This window comes from Plectrocnemia conspersa, unplaced genomic scaffold (assembly GCF_051122295.1).
Source record: "Plectrocnemia conspersa isolate PC_06_02 unplaced genomic scaffold, ASM5112229v1 ptg000014l, whole genome shotgun sequence".
In the NCBI taxonomy this organism is placed as follows: Eukaryota; Metazoa; Arthropoda; class Insecta; order Trichoptera; family Polycentropodidae; genus Plectrocnemia; species Plectrocnemia conspersa.
In genome coordinates, this window is record NW_028277178.1 from 18316791 (window position 1) to 18339005 (window position 22215).

A 22215-nucleotide genomic window follows, 5' to 3' on the forward strand; every position below is an offset into this window, starting at 1 on the left:
TAGCTGATGATAAACGCAGATTTTCGAAAAGTAATTTTAATTTAGATTAACGTTTGTCAGATTAGAGGAATAAATTCAGAAATAACACGCCGGAGCCATCACGTTTAGACAATTATGGAAAATTCAGTAGAAATAGTACGCATTTATTTTAATGTTTTGTTGTTGTTACCATCACGCAGCAAAAACAGTTAAAGCAGTTTATGATTTTTTAGGATTATATAGTTAGTGTTTTAAATTGTAAGAAATATGTAAAATATATGATTCATTTATACTATATACTTTAATTACTCTATTGTTTCTTTAACTGTTACGATACTAGCAATTATAAGTATTTTCCGTATATATTATTATGTACTGCAAAAGATACTAATCAACAAAAAAAAATGATGGTGACTGTATTTGGATGATCAGATATAATATGAAGCATTTAATTAAGATCTAAAAATAATACACATAATTGGTTAATTATTGGAAAAGTGGTAAATCTTTAAATCGACACTGCGATTAACGCCGCCAAATACATCAATTACGCTTTTTTAATCTGCGTAATCGCCCGTTTTTATTAATCGACAATAGAAAGTCGATGAAAACTCATGACGACTGTGTGAACCGACCTTAAATGTTTTTTAATTAAAATGAAATTCACAGACATAACTCTTGAGTGTGTATGTATATATTACATATAATACAATATTAAAATTTATATTGAATATAAGCGGCGGAATTCCTTTTGCATTTCTAATCAAATCATAAATTTATAGTTGTATTCATAAAGAGACACTCAATTATGGTATTTAAGCTTATTTTTTCACACAACGAATCGCATGCGTTCCACAAGAGCAAACGTCAATAATTAATTAACACGTTTAAGTGTGCTGCGTATTTTTTTGTCGCTGTGGAGAATACGCAAATATGTATCGAATCGGGGACAAATGTGACGCTACGTCGAACCCAAACCTATATAAATTGAAATGTTTTCATACGGGCTTTTGGGTGTAAAACACGGAGCAAATTTAAAAGGTTTACCTTGTCGCCGAGCTAGCGACTAGTGTAGCGAGCACTCCGTTATAAATTACCTGCAACAGAAAGAGAAAAAACGAGATTAATTGAGTAATTAGTCACCGAGCGAATTAATGCATTTTATTTATCTTTAGACGCGTATTGAAAAATCCGTGGGTTTCATAAATTAATTTGTTTATTTCGAGAGTTCTTTCCACTTCGAGTCCGGTGCGAGCGCACTAGACTCGGATCTGGTCCGCTTTAAAAATAAACGTTCACAATGAGCTGACCATGGTATAAAAATTAAAATGAAAGCTCCTAATAATAAACCGAGAAATATTTTCAATGCGAGATGACACACACTGTATAAGATAGCTTTCATTGATTTTTCTGCAGATAATTAATGAATACCGCACACGAATCTCAAAATAGTCATTGCTTCATGTGTTATTGAACGTAGTAATAATAATGATTATCGAAATTAATGCCTGCCTCTATCACCATGTACATGGCACACTACATCGATTAGTTTATGCTATACTGGAGATCTATAAATTCTCGTATGAGCCGTCTAAAATACTATTATTAGAAAATAACTATTGTTACACTGTTATCAAGTATCGCGTATCATAATAATTTATTAACGATTCGCGGTCTGTACGATACGCTAGTTCGTAGCGTCCTCAAATAAGGCTCCATTGTCTGGAATTCCAAAGAAGCAAGGTACTCCTTTTAGTGCCTTTTTGCTAGGAGCGTTCATTCTCGACGTAGCGTCGACTCAATGAAGCACTTTTTGAAGAGATGCGATTTAACAGGGAATTATTTTAAGAAATATGTGCATTTAAATAAGTATTTTGTTCCATAAAACGAATTGTTTGTGTGCATTTATTTAAGGTATTTATTTAGGAGCTGGAAAAATGTATGTGGGATGGTGCTCATCTATTTTTGGTGTGTACCATATATTTTATTATTTAATATTTATTGTTATAATTAATATTTCGTTCAAATATTAGCATGTATGTTAAAGAGTGTGCGTGCGAGGGGGGACCCAAAAACAACGAGACTTTTTATTTTTCAATATTTTTACACCAAATTTTGATCACCATTGATCTCCATTGAGCAATATACAGTTATTCAAATACTTTTTCTATTGTTCAAAACAGTTCTGGAACTCAGCGATTTTTGTTTCACCTCCTCCACAGTTCCAAAACGTTTTCCTTTCATGTCCCTTTTGAAACAAGGGAACAAAAATAAGTCACAGGGGGCAGGTAATGTGAGGAGGGCGAGTGAATAATCGGTGTCACTCCGTTTTTGCTCAAAAATTGCCTCACAGACAACGCGGTGTGAGCCAGTGCGTTGTCGTGATGGAAGAACCAATCTCTTGTGTGACAAAGATTCACCCCTTTCTTCCTGATACTCTCTCAATATTTTCAATATTTCCATATAGAAGGCGACGATCTTCATGGGCACCCTTGAAGTTGAGGGGCGTCCGGAACGAGGTTGGTCTTCAATCGGCATTTCACCCCTTTAAAGCCGCGAAAACCAGTCGTAGATTTCAAAGCATCACAAAGAAAAGTTGTTTTGGTGAAAAAAAATGCTACGCACGAAACATCGCATACTGACTCATACTGGTTCCATCTACAACACACTATCACTCAAAACTTATTCGCCTAACGTCCCTCCCCTTCAAAGCCTGAGTCTCGTTACTTTTGGGTCCCTCATCGTATGAATCCCGATATCATGTCCCCCGAATATAACCCCGACTCATGGGAACTTTACGTTACAAAATCCGGGATGAGAAAATATCAGTGATGTATCAACATTATTTTTGTATTGATGATGTTATTCCGTTATAAATCTCAAGTGCTACCTTATAAAAACAAGGTCAAGTTTAGATTTATTGTCTGTACAGAAATAATAAAAAAAATCTTTACTAGCTCCGACGTAAAAATAATCAATTTCGATATACCAAAAAAGGTTTATGTTTTATGAAACAAAATGGATCTCGAGTCACATTAAAAAAAATATGAAATAAAATTACAAATGTGCGAATCAAGACTCCCGGGATTAAATACCATGAGGAAAAGTTTGAGTTGAGTATTGTATTTATATTAATGTATGTGCAATGTTAAATACCATTTGTGTTTATAACGGCCATCATGACGCAATGGGGAAATCTGTTGATTTGAAATAAAAAAATATCACCCACTGCATGCGTGTAAATAATGTAAAAAAATGTTAAAAGTGAGTTTATTTTAAAAAAAATCGATGACTTAATACAATTTGACAACAGGAAAAAAATTGGCGTGACTTTGTCTTTGAAATGCGAGAATGAAGTTCTCAATCTGGACGAAAGAAAAGCGAGGGAGATGAAAGACAGTAACTTCTTGTAATTAGAGTGGTGAGGAAATATAAAAACAATATATTTATGCGCATAGTCGTTAGGCGAAAGTGTCTTTTCAATCATTCTATACATATATGCGCATAGTCTTTAGGCAAAAGTGTCCTTTATCATTCTTTACTTCTTAAAACAGCAAGATAAAAAGGGACCGATTAATTGTAGAAGGCGTAGGTCGATATAAATACTAAACAAATAGTCGAACAGCTTCATACAAACCATAAACTTTAGTCTGACCAAGAATTATCCTAAGCTAATATTTTTTTGCTTAAATTAGAACATCTGGCAACTGATAGAGCGTCTGTATGTAAACGAAGCTCCAAATACTCTCAGAAAAATAGGGTTAAAATCTAAACAAGCTCTATATATAGAAGGAATTCGTATATCTTCGTGATTTGTTGTGACTTGACTGCGTTTTTCACAGTGTTTACACTCAGTTTTCAACTCCAAAAGCTATTTCATGCCAGTAGTATACTGTGAGTGTTTGACGAGATTTATTATCGCGCCAGGGTTGAGTAAACCAAGTGGGCAGAGGCTACGTAGGACGGTGTTGTACTTAAATCCATATTGTATACGTACTATGCGAAAACGTAAGCTTTTTAAAATATTATACACACAGGCGTGAATTTATCGTTTTATATTCCAAAACGTGAGCGGTTTCGTTGAGCAAACACGTCTCTCGGATTGTGCATTGCGGCAGATCAATAAAAGCGAATCTGTATACATTACGGATGGATACGTATACGAATACGGATACTCGAGATTTCTACGTTCGTTTTGATTGAAGTTTTTAATTTAGAGCGAGGCTATTTAGATTTAATCTACAGCTCATGTCAATCTGACTGAGTTATGTGAATTGAATTAATAAGTCGATTATTGCCACAAACCAGATTTAAACAATGCGAAACATATGAGAATACCTAAAATAAGACATTTATAACATCGCACTAAATGTAATGTATGATTTTAAATACGTGAACGGAAAAAGTTGATAATGATAAGCGTTGCAGTACACTCGTGATCACGATCGATAGTAAAATATCTCTGCAGGCAAATTTCGATTAACGAAAATTTAGATACATACTTCCTTTTACCTCGGGCGTATTTACATGCATGCACACGGAATACGCTCATTATACTTTAAAAATTAATAGAGCATTATTTATACGGTTTTTAGGTAAGTCACACGCAATTATTACGACTGTCAGGCGCAATTATAAAATAAAAAAGCGATTTGATTAACGCGCGCCAGTACGGCGGGCAATTTTCGCAAAACAATGCCCAAATTAATAACGCAAACATTGTCGTCAAAAAAACATTTTTCGACGTTTTTTCTTCGTCGTCGTCAGATTACATCTGTTGAGTTCAGCGACAGACAATGAAATGGTGGGATGGGTGCAAAGTTGTAAAAACACAATAGAAATAAAGCTCGTATCGTATACATATGAAATATTCGTGCTATAAAACGGCGAAGTTATGAGAAATGCTCGTTCTTATTCGGGATTCGCATGTCATAGTCGCGTTAAGAAGCGATTTTGCAGATAGATTGAGAAGCAAAAAAGAAACAATTATTAAACATTGCAATTGATATAATAAACATACGTCGTTTCGCGGAATAGCAATAGAATTTGATGAATCAGAGAAGCTTCAACGGGCGTATTGAAGAGTAGATTTACACGTTTCCCACGCTTCGATTAGGACGATGTAAGACAAATGGCACTAAAGAGGAAGAAAGAAATGTCGACGATTGTCGACATGCGTAGAGAAAGCTAGATGTACGTCCCTGTCATGTTTTGTGTAGGAAAACTAGCACGCACATGGCATGACAAGGTACGCATGTTTCACTCGTGTCGTCAATTAGCACGAAAATAACCATTATCAAGGTAAAACTGTTCGTGAAACTAATATCTTATATGATTAAATATACATTAATTTAGGCATTCTGATTTCTCGATGATTTTCATTACTCGAAAAATGAGAAAATTTCTCGAGAAATTTTGATGAATGAAAAAATGAATGTAATACAATAAAATATTGCAGATACATTATAACATGTTATTCTTAAAATAACCCTTTAAAAAACACATGGTATCTAAAGTAGAATCTAACACCTCGTTCTTTCTTTTTTGATAAAAAAAATCTGCCACAAAATAATTCCTCTCGTTTTGTGTTGATGTTGTTTAATCAACAAGGCACTGTAAGTTAATTGTTCTTTTTCCCGTCGATGCAAATACTTTGGATTTTTTCTCCATTAATCCGTAAGATGTTGGTTTTCTTACACTACTCTCTGTAAGGCTGAAAATAAAATCTTTTTTTAATTGTTGCACCAATGATAATTTTTCAATTTCTTCAATGGATTCTAATGATTAATGAAGTTGCGAGGGTCCTTAGAATTCGTCAAGCCATTAAATAATCTTCGAATAATTTCTTTCTCTATTTTACATATTTTGGCTTTTGAAAAATAACTAAAAAGTCATTATTTTTTTGACTAGTGTAAGATTCTGGATTTTGCAAATATTTAATTAATGACACCAATGTCTGGTTTCTTTGATTATATAATTTCTATTTAATTGCCCGTTGAAATTTTGAGCTTAGTTCAGAGTTGATATTCTCCAATTGTTTTACCAAAATATTAAGGTTCCTTCGGCCGTCAATAATAATCGTGAGACAATTGTCAATAACAGGTGTTACTACATTACAAAAACAATATAAAAAATCTTTGGATTATCGAAAAAGAAAAATAGCCCTAAATCGTTTTGCATTCTGCCGATTCCCATGCGTAATCTCTTCTTATCGGAGCGGATTCTTAGATCACCAAAGCAAAGATAAAACCGGCGGCCGGTTAGAGTAATAGAAAATCGCAAAAAATGTTAGTCATTAAAATACTTTCGATTTTCCGAAAAAGTATGCATATTTTTAAACATCTGGCACGAACACCTTCGGAAAAGTTTTCTTTTATTACTTAAGCAAAAATAAGGCAAGTTCGAGTGTGAAAATCTGCGATGGCGTGGACACAATTTTATCGCTTTTCGTGACAAATTTTGGAAGTCTGTTTAAGTAAAAAATCAAAAAAGTAGGCCTTTCTCGGTTATGCATGGGGCGATATTTATCCTCAAATCGCTGGTGGGGTGGTTTCAGAAAATCGTTACGCGGATGACGTTTTTTATGTAGGTCTAGGGAAACGAATTCGACAAATGAAAACAAGAGCAAAATGGTCATTGATCTTATGCAGTTATAGGGCAACAAGCTCTAAGAATTGTATTTGCAGCCAGATGGAAAGTTCGTCGCCAGTCGCCGTCTTCCGGAACCGTTCAGAACTGACCCTGGCTAGTGTCCAAAGCGGACCACAGAAGAATATGGTTTCAATTGAAATAACAAATAATCACACAAAGTAACCCAATAGACTATCGATATTTATTAAAGTGTAAATAATTAAGAAGCCACAGTGTTCTTTCGTGAAAACGGAAAGAAAGCGTAATAGTCGTGATATAAAGGCACGTTCAATAGATTGATGTTATTAAATTTTAGATTGAATCAAACCGGCCATAAATGCGACACAATGATTTTATTGAGTTGTCAAAGAGCGTGACCTAATGCATTTAGTGGTAAAATTGACGATTGTATGGCTTCGAAGAGGCTAATAAAATGATCAATGGTCGTCATCTAATATATAAAGACTGATCCAATTCGAGTTTTCTATGTTGATAGCACTGTAGACAGACAGCTGTCAATAATCACGCATATTAAAAGTGTCAGATAGTAGTTTGCAACAACACATTAACGAAATGAATCGCTTAATCACTGCTCAACGCGTTAAAATCGTTCAATTGTTCTACAGAAATAACAATTCTGTACGAAATGTGTATCGAAATTTACGGGAAGATTATGACCATTTACTTCAAGCTCTTTTTCAAATAATTTGGATCTATTTTGATATTTTTTGTATTGGATACATCAGGTAAGTTCTCATTCTACGACCAATTACCCATTCATTCAACATCTAGAATTAATAAAAAATGGTCTGCCTAGGATTGCGCGGCAGATGTAGCGGGTGCTTGATACAATAGTCTGTGTCTTACTTCAAACTTGTGAAACAATTTCCAGCTTTATTTCAAGGGATTGTTTTAAAAAGTATCACCCCTTTGTAATTCTTCAAACTAAATTATTGACCAAATTCTCTGAAAATGGCTTGGAGTTGTTGAACATTTTTTGAAAAAGTCATTGGAGTGCTAAGGGGTTTGTGTGTTATTTTTTAAGAAAAAGTTTGAAACTGAAGTTGGATTATCCTTCACATAGTTGATATTTTTATGTGTTTACGCGTAAGTATGGATTTAAGGGATTAATAAATTGACCCAATTTAAGTAAGTTTTACTACCAAAATTTTCAGAAACATAAATCAAGATATTTTGCATAGCTATAATAGAAAATTACTATATCGTCTTCCGTTCGCAAATAGACCGGCAAGAACGAGGAAGGACGGAGGAGTAGAACTAGCGAGGAAGAGAGCTCCATTCCAAACTCGTTCGACTGACCTGAATCGCCATGGAGCCGGCAGTACGTTTCACATATATGTATGAAGAGTTGACCGTCTGCCAAATGAGAGTCGAGACGTTGTGACTTCATATTGAATCGAATTAAATTTGCTGCACATGATACGAGAGCAAAAAAACGCTCGTTCAGACATCTTCCGGATGCATCAGTTCCGTTCATTGTCGTTCCCGGCGCAAGGTCAAAGTCGGCTGGGATCAGGTGGAATTAAGGCCGACTCCGCCGGTGCTACCTGTTCTTGATGCCCGCAGAGTAGTAGTATCTGGTGGAGCAGCACCGCTATTCGCCGTTACTTCTGCCGGCATGACCCTGAGCGTCGATCCTCGCTCACATGACGCGTACGTCGCTTCTCACAATTCATACTTTTTTGCGTCTACCGAAATGTATTCACACATAAAATAATATCCACATAAAAGCCGCAAAATTATTACTCGACAGCGCGCGATCAAGCGTAATATTAAAAGCAACACCGCAAAACAACGAGCAATTTTGCAATAATTTACTTTTTACACAGACTCGAATTATTGTGACGGCACCATTATGGTTTTCTTGTCGTGCATTATAGTGTGACGCGTGCGTTATATAAGTATCGATTTGCATGAAGTAAGCTGCATGCAAAGTGTAAAACAATTGATTGTTACAACTTTCCGCGTTCGTGTTACATGTTAACTTGCTTCGGAATATTTCCGGAAAGTTGTTTATTAATGGAAAACTAAATAAAGTAAACAAAGGAATCACGATAGTAAAATACTTTTTAGTTTCATTGTGTCAAAGTCTTAAAGACTGCAGACATTTTCAACTCCCAAGGCAGATCAGTCACTGTCACAAAATCATCGATTTAAAACATCCAAAAAAAAAAATCGCCAAATGTCTCGAATTTCAAAGGTAAAATAAGATTTTTTAGTTTCATCTAATATCGATCGTGATCACTCATTTACTGCAACGCTCATCATTGACAATATGCCAAAACAAAATTTCCACTGCTTTAAGGAATACAATACATTAACTGCAAAATAATTATATCATAATCTTTGATAAAAAGTCATTGCATTTAATGCCATATTTTAGTCATTATATGCACATTCTAATTGCGTTGCAGATTATGCTTTTTTAATTGAGTTGCAGATAGCATCATTATGCTCACGAAGCGAAAGTGACGTTCTACGATCGGACACCAGCGTTTGCTGACATCCACATCAAGGTTTCACAAATATCAACAAAATATTTGTCCCAAAAGCCAGAATCCAATATACTTAATTAAAAGGGGAAAGAGTAGAATGCGTGAATCGAAACGTTTCGTTTCAAAATCAGATAACCGAAGCGGCGCTTAATTAACACTGGCTAGCGATAATAAGAAAGCACTATTAAGATCGAGAATTTCATTAATTTTTATACACATGTGTGGGTTTGTAGATACTGGAGGCATTATCGCGGAAACTCGCGATTAAAGCCGATTTGCTCAGCGTATACTCTAAAGGTTGATGCAGTTCGGTGAAGGTGAGCAAGGTCCATCGGAGTGATGTAACAGTTACGACGACAAAATGACAGTCTATTGCCCTAAGGGCGTTGAACAGTGGAACAAGTTGACGGAAATACCCCGGACGGTCGCGGGAACTGTGCCAAATGTCGGACTTGTACCGTTGCCTCTGCCAATGTAGCGCAAACGCGACTCGTCTGGGCCTCCCCATCTATCTCTATTCAGAAGAAGACAATACAACGCACGCGGAGAGATGAAGAGCGATTATAAAATTATTTATGGGCGACGGCCAACGATGGATTGATTGACGCCGCTGCGACTTAACGACTCTTCGATTCGTTCCGAAAGGACTTAATAAGCGCGCGTTCACAAAATGCGGAACATGCACACAAACGCGCGGTATGTGAACAGATGTGAAAATTGACGCAAGTAAAGTGTGTATTACACGGGATTCGAGGCAGTTCGTGCGACTGACCTTTACTATATCGTTATTTAACAGCGAAAGTTAAAAGTCACAGTTGATTCACGGGTCAGCCGCGCTGGGAGCATCACGTTCGATTGTTCTCCAATTATTGTAAATAATGTGGCATATTGAAATTGCCACTAGAGAGGATTACATGAGCGCCTATAAGAATGATATGTAATCCAGAAATAAAAAATATAAAAAAATGATAATTAAATAATACGATAGATTGAATAAAATTCCGTGCAAAGGACGGGCGAGCGGAAGTTTTGTCCTTTGAAATTTAGTCACAATAGATCGCTTCACGGGGGAACACCGCGCGTTCTGCGTAAAACAGTTATGCAAAAACAAAGATTCTTATGTGCCGTTTCGCGCTTATTGCCGATTACACAGTGTTAATTTAATTTAATCGTGGTTCAAGGAGGAGAACGGTTCAACGCGAAATAAGAAGAAAACCGGGCGGCTACGGAGCAGGAGAAGCGAAGAGAATGTCGCGCAAGTCAACGAATCTGTACGAGAACATCCGGGCTTGTCGACTCGCAAGCGTTCTGCTGCTATAGCGATATCAATATCAATTTTGCGTTGAATTTTGAAGCTGGACTTAAAACTCTATCCATAAAATATGCAATCGGTGCAAGATTGGGCAACCTGCCATGCATCCAATGTGACTATACCCATTGAGAAGGAAATGTTTCATAACAAACTAATATCGCGTAGAGTTGTTCTGATAGTGGTGAATCTTTTGCTTCAATCGGACGTTCGTATGATACAAACAGGTCTAGGATATGTTCAATTTTGCAAAATAAAAATATAATTAAGAAATACGTTCAAAATTGTGGATAATAAAGATATATTTCCGCAATCTTTAAAGATATGTTTCCAAAAAAACACAGCAAAAAAAACACGGATAAAATGGAAAATCTTTGTCATCGTGGATCGTTGACCAACATCAAAAAGATGTCCCTCTGAGTATTTCAATTATTCGAGCAAAAGCTCTTAGTTTGCACAAAGATTGGAAGAATAGATTAAAAAAAGGTTTAAACACGGTTTTTCAAGCAAGTAACGGTTGATTTTACAATTTTAAAATGAGGTATTCTTTTCATAATATTAAATTTACTGGAGAATCGGCTGATGCGGATAAAGATGACGCAAAAGAATTTATTTCCTAATTATCCAAAATTATTGAAGATGTAGAATATTCCTCTAGCCAAATATTTAATATAGATGAGACAGGTTTATTTTGGAAAACTCTTTAACAATGAAAAATATGAATGAAGCCTTCATGCACCTTGACAAATTTTTAAATATTATGGAAGATTGTGATCCCAATGGAGAACACATATCTCAAGTGCGTAGGGCGATCAATAAAGACATAGCATGTTATAAAATACTATATGAAGAAAAGAAAAAGAAGAGTGGAAAACAGTTAACTCTTGATAACTTTTCAAAGGAAACACCCGCAAACCCCACTTAAACGTGTCTCTTAAACGCCTCTTAAACATCTTATATTTACTTGATAAATAAATATTTTAAAATACACACAATTTCAATTTTTTTTACTTCTTTCGACTTTCGTACATTCAACATTCGCACACATTTTCAGGAACCAATTATGTGCGAAAGTCGAGGGTCGCCTGAATTAGTTCAGATCTCTTAATTTTTATGGGCTATCTCAAGTCGTGTACTTGAATAAACCAGCCACAATAACCCAACTTAAGGCGAATATTCGTCAAGAGTCCCATGTGCTTTGAGTCAGTGTTTCAATACCTAGTTGCCAGATTCAAGGAATGCCAGCGGCGGTATGGCGGAAATTTAGATTTTATTTTTAATCACAATTGCGTTATTTTAGTGAAATAAATATTCATTATCATACGACCTGTAGTTTTTTAATTGAAATTTCAAAAGTAGATAGCTTAGTACAAATCCATAAGTGGTCCATAAGTCTTTTAAACGGTTTAAAAGCATAATGCGATGGTCGGTGCTAAATACCAAGGAATGAGGTGCATATAAAAACCAACATCTGCCAAGTTATAGCCGCGATACCGCCAGAAACATACGAAAAAGTAATCGAAAATTACATCGAAAGGATCGGCTGCTGCAAACGGTCCATTTAATTGATATTAAGTTCGGAAACTGAAGTTGTGTCACTCTACTATCGATACTGTAATGCTCGCCACTGACGTCAGAATACGGCAAATCGCTGATATTTGCACCCTCTAAGAATATTAATTATCTTCTTTCTCTATCCTTTACCAAATTTCTGATGGAATCAAATTAGCGTAATAAATTTGGAGAATGTTAGTTAACTTATTCGTACATACGCCCAATAACTATATTTATGGAAATTTAAAAACGCATAATTCTCAATAATGCAAATGCGCCACAATAACTTTCATACATGCCCGTTAACGCAGTATAATAAATAGCAGTACCGCTCCTTTCACTTACGATTAATCAGCAGCGGTTTGAGAAACATCGCGCTTGGGAGCGTTTTAAAATAACAAAATTTTAACGCGCTCTTCCTTGTTGTCCAATTGCATAATGGAAATACTGCGATTGCGATAATATGCAAGACACAAACCCCATAACGCACGGTTATTAATTATTAAATCCGATTGTGTCACTGTCGCATTTTCACACAGCGGTGACACAATTACCGCCGTCACTGTGACGGTCACGCTCAAAAATTACGTTTACGTCATATTTTTTACCTCACAACCGTAAACATTGCTTGGATGCTAACCTTCCGCTGCTTATCAAGACGCTCTACGTCTGCAGATGATAAGAACTATATTTGCACCAAGTATAATATTTGATGGAAGGCGTGACATGTGAACATATTATAGAGTTGGGTATTCATATCATTGTCAATATCAATCTGAAGCTTTAATCAACATAAATTATGAACTGAAGACGTATCAATATCTGTTGATTTAAATAACATATTTCTACAGAGTAAATTTAATGGCATGTTAGAGCCGCTCGTTAACGATAATTAACCGTGCTAAAGATGATAGACGAGGCGCCCTAGGCGCTTACGCAATCCACCTGCACATTTCTGCGCGGGTGCAATCGAACTCGGATACTAATGTTCCAGTATACGTCCATTATCTACTCTAGAGGAATAATTCACTTTCGCCGTCGTTGCGTGCTCGGCACGGCGTAACGTGAGATATGCTCCGAGGGTTATTGCAGAGCGGGCCTTTTGCGTATCTGACCGAATGGAAGAACGATCGCCACTGGGCGTACATACATGTCTATGTACATTAATAGATATTTCCTCATCGATCGAAACGCGGAAAATTTAAATTTTCTCAAGTCATAAAAGGCAATGAGCTATAAAGATTCGATCAATTTGAGTGCATTCCCATGAATTTTAACAATGTCTTGAATACTGCTACAATACGAAACGATGTTTTGAGTGCCATAATACGCTCTTCGCTTTTGATACGTTTCAGTCACGTAGCATCAAACATCACAATCGCTGGCAAACGTCTACAGGATATTCAATATCAACATAGAAAATTGTATCCAAGAATGCGCCTTTCTCGATTTCGGCCCATTAAATATTTTTACAAGCGAGAAAGTCAAGGCCGGTCGAGTGGGCAGAGCAAAGCGAAGGAGATTCGTGGACCAGGGAGAATAAATATATAGATACAACGGCGCATACGTGTAGATACACACATAATAATATATAATAATTTACCGTTTCGTAAAAACAAGGCGCAAACATGTTTGCCCGTTAACCTGTTCGCGCCGGCAAAAAATCGCGACGTTTATTGCAAAAACAAAAATGAATTTAGACGCCCATTATAGATCACGAATTATATTCGAAGCCGAGGCGAACACTTGTACTAAACGCTTGAAATTAGCTGTGTTTTATTGATTTGCCAGCAGTTACAAATTTATGTCGTAGTTTAAAATAAAAAAAATATGATTCAAACAATTTAAATACATACATATCTGTCGAGAAATATCAGATGAGTATGATATGTTACATCGTATGCGTTAATGACGAGTGTTACAGAAAGTTGGTGATTAGGTATTGACATTCTTATTATTATTTTAATTAAGTGACCGAAAAATAATAATGAAGTACCGCTCGCATGATTCACCATATATATTGATTAGCAAAACCAAAATATTCGAATATCCCGGCAACTATTGTTTTGATATATTTAATATGTGGGGTATTGTACTGTGAAAAAAATAATTAACCAGCAACAAGGAAACAAGACAATAGCGTAAAGGATTGGGAACACACAAAGCCTCGTTACGACCAGAAAAAATCATAAATGACACGCGAGGATTCTCCGGTGCATTGAAAGAATATTTCTTTATTCCGAAACGGTCACGGATATAAAAAATCACCAGAACCACAAGATTCCCGTTGCAGTATACGACCTTGGACAATGCATATCAAGCAAATGTCGCTTTCTAAAGGCGTATACTTATTTCGCTGTTCTAAGAAACCAGTACATCTATTGGCTGGATGATCGCTGCATGATTGTGATTGGTCAGTAAGCTTTGCAGCCCTGGATACTTAAGCCTGGACTCCGATAAGGAGAAAGTAGTCACAAGCAGCCACTCGAAGAGAACAGCAGCCGCCCGCGGGCAACATGGGCGCTCACATCCCGAGAGGGACTCTTCCATACGAGCACCACCGTAGCAGAGAGGGATCATCCTTCGCTATACTATCGCTGCCACGCCACCTCCCACGGGCATCATCCCTGCGCCAGCTTCTCCACCACCGCTCGGAGAAAACATCTCGCCATTTATCGTCTGTCGCAATTGTAATATGATATAATCTAATAAAACTAGATTCCAACAAGCGTCACACTGGCTACGAAGTCACACCCTTAGGGTTCTAAAACCTTATAAATATTTTAATTAAAATACTATGTTTTATAAAAAAAAATATTTTTAAAAATTCGGGCTCAAATTCTTTCTTCTTTTGGAACAATAAATCTAGAAAAACACCTTTTTGCATAGCAGAATGGCTATGAAATATAAATAGTTGCCAGAAAATAAATAGTTGCAAACGGACAGAGCAGTAGTGGCTACCGCGTAGGCGGCATATTTCACGCACCCAATATATTTCTATGCGCTGTCTTTTCTGGCTGCGGCAGCCAAGTTGCCTAGTGCGCGCCTAGCCTAAGTGTTTAGAAAGGTTGACAACAGTAGGGGTAGGAATCGTGTTCATGTGCGAGAGTCGCATAAATAATACTGTACAATTCTAGCAAAACAACGCTATGGCAAATAGCTGTGATTTAAATCAAGAGTAGCTGATTTAGATACAGCACATTTATTAGTTTGCGCCACTATTTGGGCAAGGATGCACGTACATACTCCGGAGATCGAATGTCATAATTGAGAAAGATGAAAGTACCTTCTTGTCTATTTCCGTGTGAATATGCTTGTTGCGGATGCGCTCCTTAATTAATCACACTGAAAGGAAGCAGGCGCGAGTTTTGACAAATGCGTCTATGATTCGCTAATTGAGCTTAACTTTTTAATTCTTTATTTCATATCACACAATAGGGAAAAATATGCTTTATAATTAGGCTTACCAAAACTATGAAGCTCTAAACTGGGACAATTTGAGTAAACCAGGATCTTGAACGGCGATTTCAATTCCGGGACAATCTCAGTCAATCCGGAACTGTTGGCAACACTATTTATAATATGAATCATATTAGCGGTAATGTATATTCAGCAGTTATCAATATCCAATATAACTCAAGGCCGATATTAAATCTGCTGTATGTGTGCATCTCTACCATTTATATATTTTTCGACGCTGGCTGGCACTAAACAGTATCGATATTAGTTACGCTATGCTAATTCAAAATTCGATTACGCAATCGAATATAATAATAAGAAACTAAAATTTTACGTTTTACCAAAATTAGCATAACAACAAGAATAAGATGCGAGTGAAAGTGAAGTATTAGAACAAAGGAATAGTCACATCCAATAAACTACGTTAATTGATCGTATTGCGTTATATGCTTTTTTATTTTGCATATAAAAAAACGTATTTGTAATGCGTATTATTTATAGAGATATGTTGTTTTTCCAATCGATCGTCGGATAATAATTTATTACAAAATGTTATAAACGAGCGTATTGTTTCTGGTGGCACAATTGACACGCGAACGCTAATTGATATTAACAATTTGCGGTCAAGGTGCAACACTTGTAAAGTCGTAAACTTGAGAAAACAAATATTTGACCAAATCTTGTGTTACATTACCCATTTTTATTATAAAAATAATTATTATGTATAAAATAGAATCTGTATAAGTATATACAAATTGTCTGAATTACATTATATTTGGCATATTTTCACTGGTCTGATATAGATATATAATGCTTAGTGGCACAATAGGACCCTGAGGATAGTATTATATAATCACTCCGTTCTTTGCCTGAAGAAAATTTTGAGCACATCGAAGAGAAAACTCATCATAATGTGTTTAATTTCAGATGAATAGTTATGTTTGTCTAATTTTATCTAATGTATGTAAATATAACATGAATGGCTCTCTCAAACTTAATCACTGGTTTATTTGTGTTATATCTCATTCCCGGGCAAAGAGAGACGCGGATTACTAATTATATATATATAAAGCTATATGATTTTTTAAGGCTTTAAAATATCAAGAGCTAAAAAGCCATCATAAAAATATAATGTACTAGTTTTCTGGTTTAGATAGGCAAAACAAATATCGTAAACGTTATTTCAAATATATATCCCATATGTCTTAAATCCGCAAGAACTGATCAAAAAACAAATAGAAGACCTTTGTTATTCTGAAATATTATAGAATCTTCGCTTTGTGCGCTGGTGCATTATCATGCAAAAACGACCAACTGGCATGGGCTCGGTTTTTTGGTCGGACCAGAAAAACTATGCCAAAAAAAAATTTCAGTAAGGAATGTTAGAACCTAACGCCCAAATTCATTATCCGCTTATCGGATATTTTTATAAAAGAACCGGGTACCCGGTTCCATTCCGGGTAATTTTTGTCAACTATTATAAACTGACTCGGAGTTCAAATTTACGAATATTATATATATTGGATTTTGAATTTTATCTTGAATTTTAATCATAATTCATTTAACCTTTTTGATACCCCGCTTATCACTACCTACTCTGTATGCAGCTGTGATTTTAACGGACTTCTTGGAAGCATCGAATATCGTTGCCCGGAAGGATTTAACTAATTTCTAAATTTAAAAAAATTAAACATTATATTAAAATGAAAAGAATCGGGTACCCGGTTTGGAAGCCTTAACCTGCACGAGAAAGCAACAGAAAAACACTACACTCGTTCGTTTCAAAAATACTTTACATAGGCACTAGTGATTCAAGTAACAGTCTCGGATGTGTTTTGTATGGTACTTTTTAGAAATCATCAGAAAATTAAAAATAAACATAGCGATACTTGTGGAAATAGCGCACTTAAAAGTAGCCCGACCCAATTTGATTCGCACAGCCGTGAAGTTTTTACAAAAAATGCGAAGAGCCAAGAGTTCAAAAAACATCAAACAACATGCCGAAAATACTAAACAACAATTCAATTCTCCAAGGTCTTGACCGACTGTTTTTTTCACTATACTTTCGCGCCAACTCAATTACGTGGCAGTAGTAAAAAAATTAAGTTCTTCACGAAAATAATTTCGAATAGAAACAACTCGTTTAGGAAGCTAAACAAACAGGTATGCAAAATGTTATTAGAGATATGCATAATTTAATAAGCATTATTGTAATGGATTTTTTAATGCGAAAATCATAGCAGCTAAATTGTCTTTAATGTCGACTGTAGTGTTAGAGCTCCGCATAAAATCTGCGTTCCAATCGCGATTACTGAAATATACATAAATACTAGGAACAAATGTCTCATGTATACGAATACATATTTAATTGGGATACATTTAATGACGATACTTCTTGTCTAACATTTACTATCTTTAATGCTCTAACTACCGTCAGACTTTATTTTTGTCGGAGTGACTCTACTAAATTACACTATTTAGACTATTATCCTTACAGTGACATACTATATTAATTTCATAGATTACCCAGAATTGACGTAAAAGCATGCATAAATCAACAATCATTAGTTTTACTTAATCGACAATATATGAAATGGATTCTCGTAGAAAGTTCGATTTGTACATTCAATTAATTTATAGGCCAACTTTATTAACATATCTTTGATGCAGAACCTTAGCGCGACTTTAGTTAATTCAACGTTAATATTTATCTGAAAGATTAGGGATTTGAATCCAAGTCGTACATATATATAGGTTTGTAAACATGCACGATATTGAAATGTTTAAATCGATCTCAAGAAACCATTTTGTATCTAAAGGCAACACATTACCCACGTTCTACGAGCAATATCGTAAACACATCTTTCGGATGTTAGTATATCGAGTTCGAAGGAGTCGTAAAGAAGGCTCAAATCAAACAAAATGATACACGCTAGGCAATTGACAAGGACATTAAGCAGACGCTCGCAGGCGAAATAACATTCCAGATAGGTAAACATAGGTGAAATCACAGTCGTAAAGATTTCAAACGCAGCGGAGATTTTTTACACCAGTACTTGACTTTCATGGCAATTTCAAAAAACCTGAAGTCATTTATCATTGGGCATGTATAATAAAAGTGAGTTTTTTTCCTGTCGCCGCTCTCATGATGGAAATTTCAACACAGGTTTTCGCCACTACTCGCCACTTTCATTCCGAGCGTGGAAAACACCGCATGATCGTGGACCATTCGCTCTCTCGATCTAAAGTTCTGGTTATTCGATTATGTGCGTTTATGCGAGCCTGCGTGACAATGACTATGCAACTACCGAGAGGTCGATGTCACTCGAGCGATAATAAATACGAGCCCAGACTGTGAATCATTCGCAAGTAGAGTTTTGACAAGAGTTCCATTTTCAGCAATTAAAGCAGTAACACATATAAAGGATAGTGACGCATGATTGCATATATCAGACAAGGAAGCCAACATGGCATAAATCGTCTTGTATGAAAATTTTCGTTTAATGAAGAAGGATAATTTAGTATTCGTTTTTATAAGACAGTTACATCTTTTCAATTTACCCAAAGATGTCATAACGCTATTATGCCAATCGTATTAGGAGTACCCAAAAGAAAGGACGTTTTTTTAATGAAAAGTATTTTTAAAAAATAGTATAAATAAACTATAATAGTTTTATTACACGACTAGATGGTATCGTAAATAAATCGATCTGGATCAAGTTTTATAAATATTTATAAGTAACGCAACAAGTTATAAAGGTTAAAAAATAATAGTAATCGATGAAGTGTGTTTATGTGATAATTATGTGGAAATTTTAATAATTAAATCATGTATATAAATAAATTCCATATTAAACAATGTTATATAAATACATTGATAAACAATTTGAAGAAAATCTAAAACCGCAATAAACTGCAGTTTATATTTCGTACTTTAATAAAATAAACTATTGAGTAATGGTCAGTCCGCTTCCTTAGCACATTTTATTAAGTAATTACTATTCCATAAAACTGCTATGTATTTTTTAATAAAATAAATAAAATTGTATATTCACGCTGAATTAACAAATTATATACACAAGCTAATTTTCATATATATTATTGATTCTAACCATAAAGGTCGGTCGGGTCTCACGTTTAAAAATAGAGTCATGACCAATTTCTTTCTACTATCAATATTGTAAACTTACGCTAATCGTTATCAGTATTGCAATCATGTAATCTATGATCAATTCAATAATCGTTCAAACTAAAAATACATATGTATGTTCTATAACATGTTTTTTCGATATTTAATTATATGTATGAAATACTAATTTTACATTTATTATAACTTCTAGTAATTTGAACAATTGGAAGCATTTAACTCAGTTTTAAAAACAATGATTTATTTGTTTGAATAACCATTTTTGTCTAATTTTTTGGTTTACATGCGCGTTTTTATTTATTTTACATGCTAAAATACCGACTATGAATTATGTACAAATACATATACTATGTATGTACTCAGCTTTGTTTAACTATAGCATAATATCTAATTGAAACATAATGGTTTAGTTTAGATGTACTTAGTCATTATTGTGGTCTGATTATTCTAAAACTAGATATTGTATCTACATAGTTTGATTATAGGGTCATCAATTCGATGCTATTATAATCGTTTTCTAAAAATAATGACTAGAAATTAGTAATGATTTTACATTGTAATAATTGCAGACCTAATTTATTTTAAAGAATCATGGACAAAAACAAATACACGCAGAATTATTGCGAACGAGTATAGGGCTGAATTAAAACACATAAATAAAACACGAATAATTTTAAAAGCAAATAAAAAAAACACTTGTCTTGACAAGGATTATGTTAAATAACACATAACATAACCATAATAATAACTGTGTTAACATATAATTTAAAACCAGTTTTAAAATGATTTCCCGTCCATTTTTCATAGTAATCACTAGATTTTTAGGATACAAAAGCCGTCAACGAACCTGGGACAATAAATATTAGCGGTGCTAATGTTTTAAGTAAAAATGAAGTAAAAGGGGCGATAAAATAACGATTTTTACAACTTTACTGCAAGAACAAACTAATACTGCCCTTTGTCCTTACACATACCGGCGCATCCCTCCCGGTGAATAACCAATTACAAGGTAGAAATTGTTATTTTCCACTGATTCATAAAACTAATTAGATTTCGGTTTCTGGCAAAAAAATAAATTTTGAATAAATTTTGAAATTAAGAATCTGAATCTTGAAACAAGTAAGATGTGGCATTTTTTATTTATAGCGATTACTTTGCATTTATATCAACTGCCGCTCCTCTGACCATTCAGGAAGCTGATTCAAGGTTATGGAATTAGCATTATAGCACTGTAACTACTATTTCAGATGCGTTGTGTGAATAAGAAATACCTCTATGTTAGCAGAAGCTTCTTTTTTATACAACCTTTACCGGCAAAACTTTTTTCCTATTGAATTAATTAATCACAAAAATAGGCTTCTTGCCTATTATCTAAATAGCATTTATTTAGAGAACGCTCGTTACCGTTAGCGCCAGCACTATTTTATTGCTTTTGGCGTGAATTTTTGACTTCTGAGAAGTGATAATTGTTTTTCGCCCTCTTATTTACCAAAATTCGGTTTGAATATTCTTTGACCAGCACTTTTATATTAATATCGGTAAGGATAGCTATCATATTTTTAAAACATAGTGTAATATCGATATGCGAGATGCGACATCTGTCTGTACTTCTTCTTCCGCTAATTTTTCCATGTGAGAAATGATTAGTTTTAGAACTATCATTAGGTTAGGTATGGGTTTGAACAGAAAATGGACGTTTTGCAACTGTCAAATTCGAGAGTTTCATCGACATTTTAGAGCAGCAAATCAAGTGAAATATATTTTCGCTAGTAGAAACATATATCTACTGGTCAAAATGTATTTGGACATCAATTGTGAAAATACACATTCACTAACATTTATACATCGCATGTGAATACATCAAATGATAAGTACGGAAATGCATATTTATTACGAATGAAAAGGTTGAATCATATAGTTTTACTAGCACCTGCCAGATAAATTATATTTTCACATTTAAAAAATATTTTCGAGGTAATTCGAAATTGTATTTTATTAGATTTTCTTTGAGGGATAACCCGAGAATTTCTGGTTTAGAATTAAGGACGTAATTTCAGCTTTTTCCAGGAGGGGGGGGGAGGGAGTTAGCTGGTCAGTGATCGTTTTTTTAATATTTCGATTTTATTAAGATTCATAATAATTCGTTAAATGACATGCATTTTTCAAGCCAAATTTAATGGGGGTCAACTGGTTGCCAAGATCATGCGATTTATCGTCGTTGGAGCACCTACAACAACCCAATATCCGCCAAGTTACAATACCGAATAATATGAAATGTACGAAAAATGCATCGAAAGGTCGGTTGCTGCAAAAGCTCAAGAGAAAAATACAAAAATTTAATACAAAAAAATCCGAAGATATCTAAATAATAAAGTTGTGGATATTTTTTAAACGTTTGGAAAATGAAATTGGATCACCTTTATATATGCAAGAGCCATTGCAAAAATCTATCGGACTATTCTCGATTAAAAAAACATTAATATACCAATAATAGGGCACAAAATAATAAATATATGACAATAAATTGATTCATCAACCATCAGCTTGCAAAATATATTGTCTACATATTGAATTGAATTAAAAACAGTAATACAATTTATTTAAAGAAAATATGTACGTAA

At 34.7% G+C, this 22215-nt stretch overlaps 1 protein-coding gene and 1 long non-coding RNA gene across 5 annotated transcripts in view; one reads left to right on the forward strand and one right to left on the reverse strand.

Moving 5' to 3' along the window:
* Amph (amphiphysin) overlaps window positions 1-22215 on the reverse strand; it is a 54081-nt gene that overhangs the window by 27113 nt on the left and 4753 nt on the right. The gene's annotated exons all lie outside the window — the stretch shown is intronic.
* Window positions 1977-7242, forward strand: LOC148226428 (uncharacterized). The gene is made up of 2 exons (XR_015812407.1): window positions 1977-6081; window positions 6244-7242. It is a non-coding gene; the product is annotated as an uncharacterized LOC148226428 (long non-coding RNA).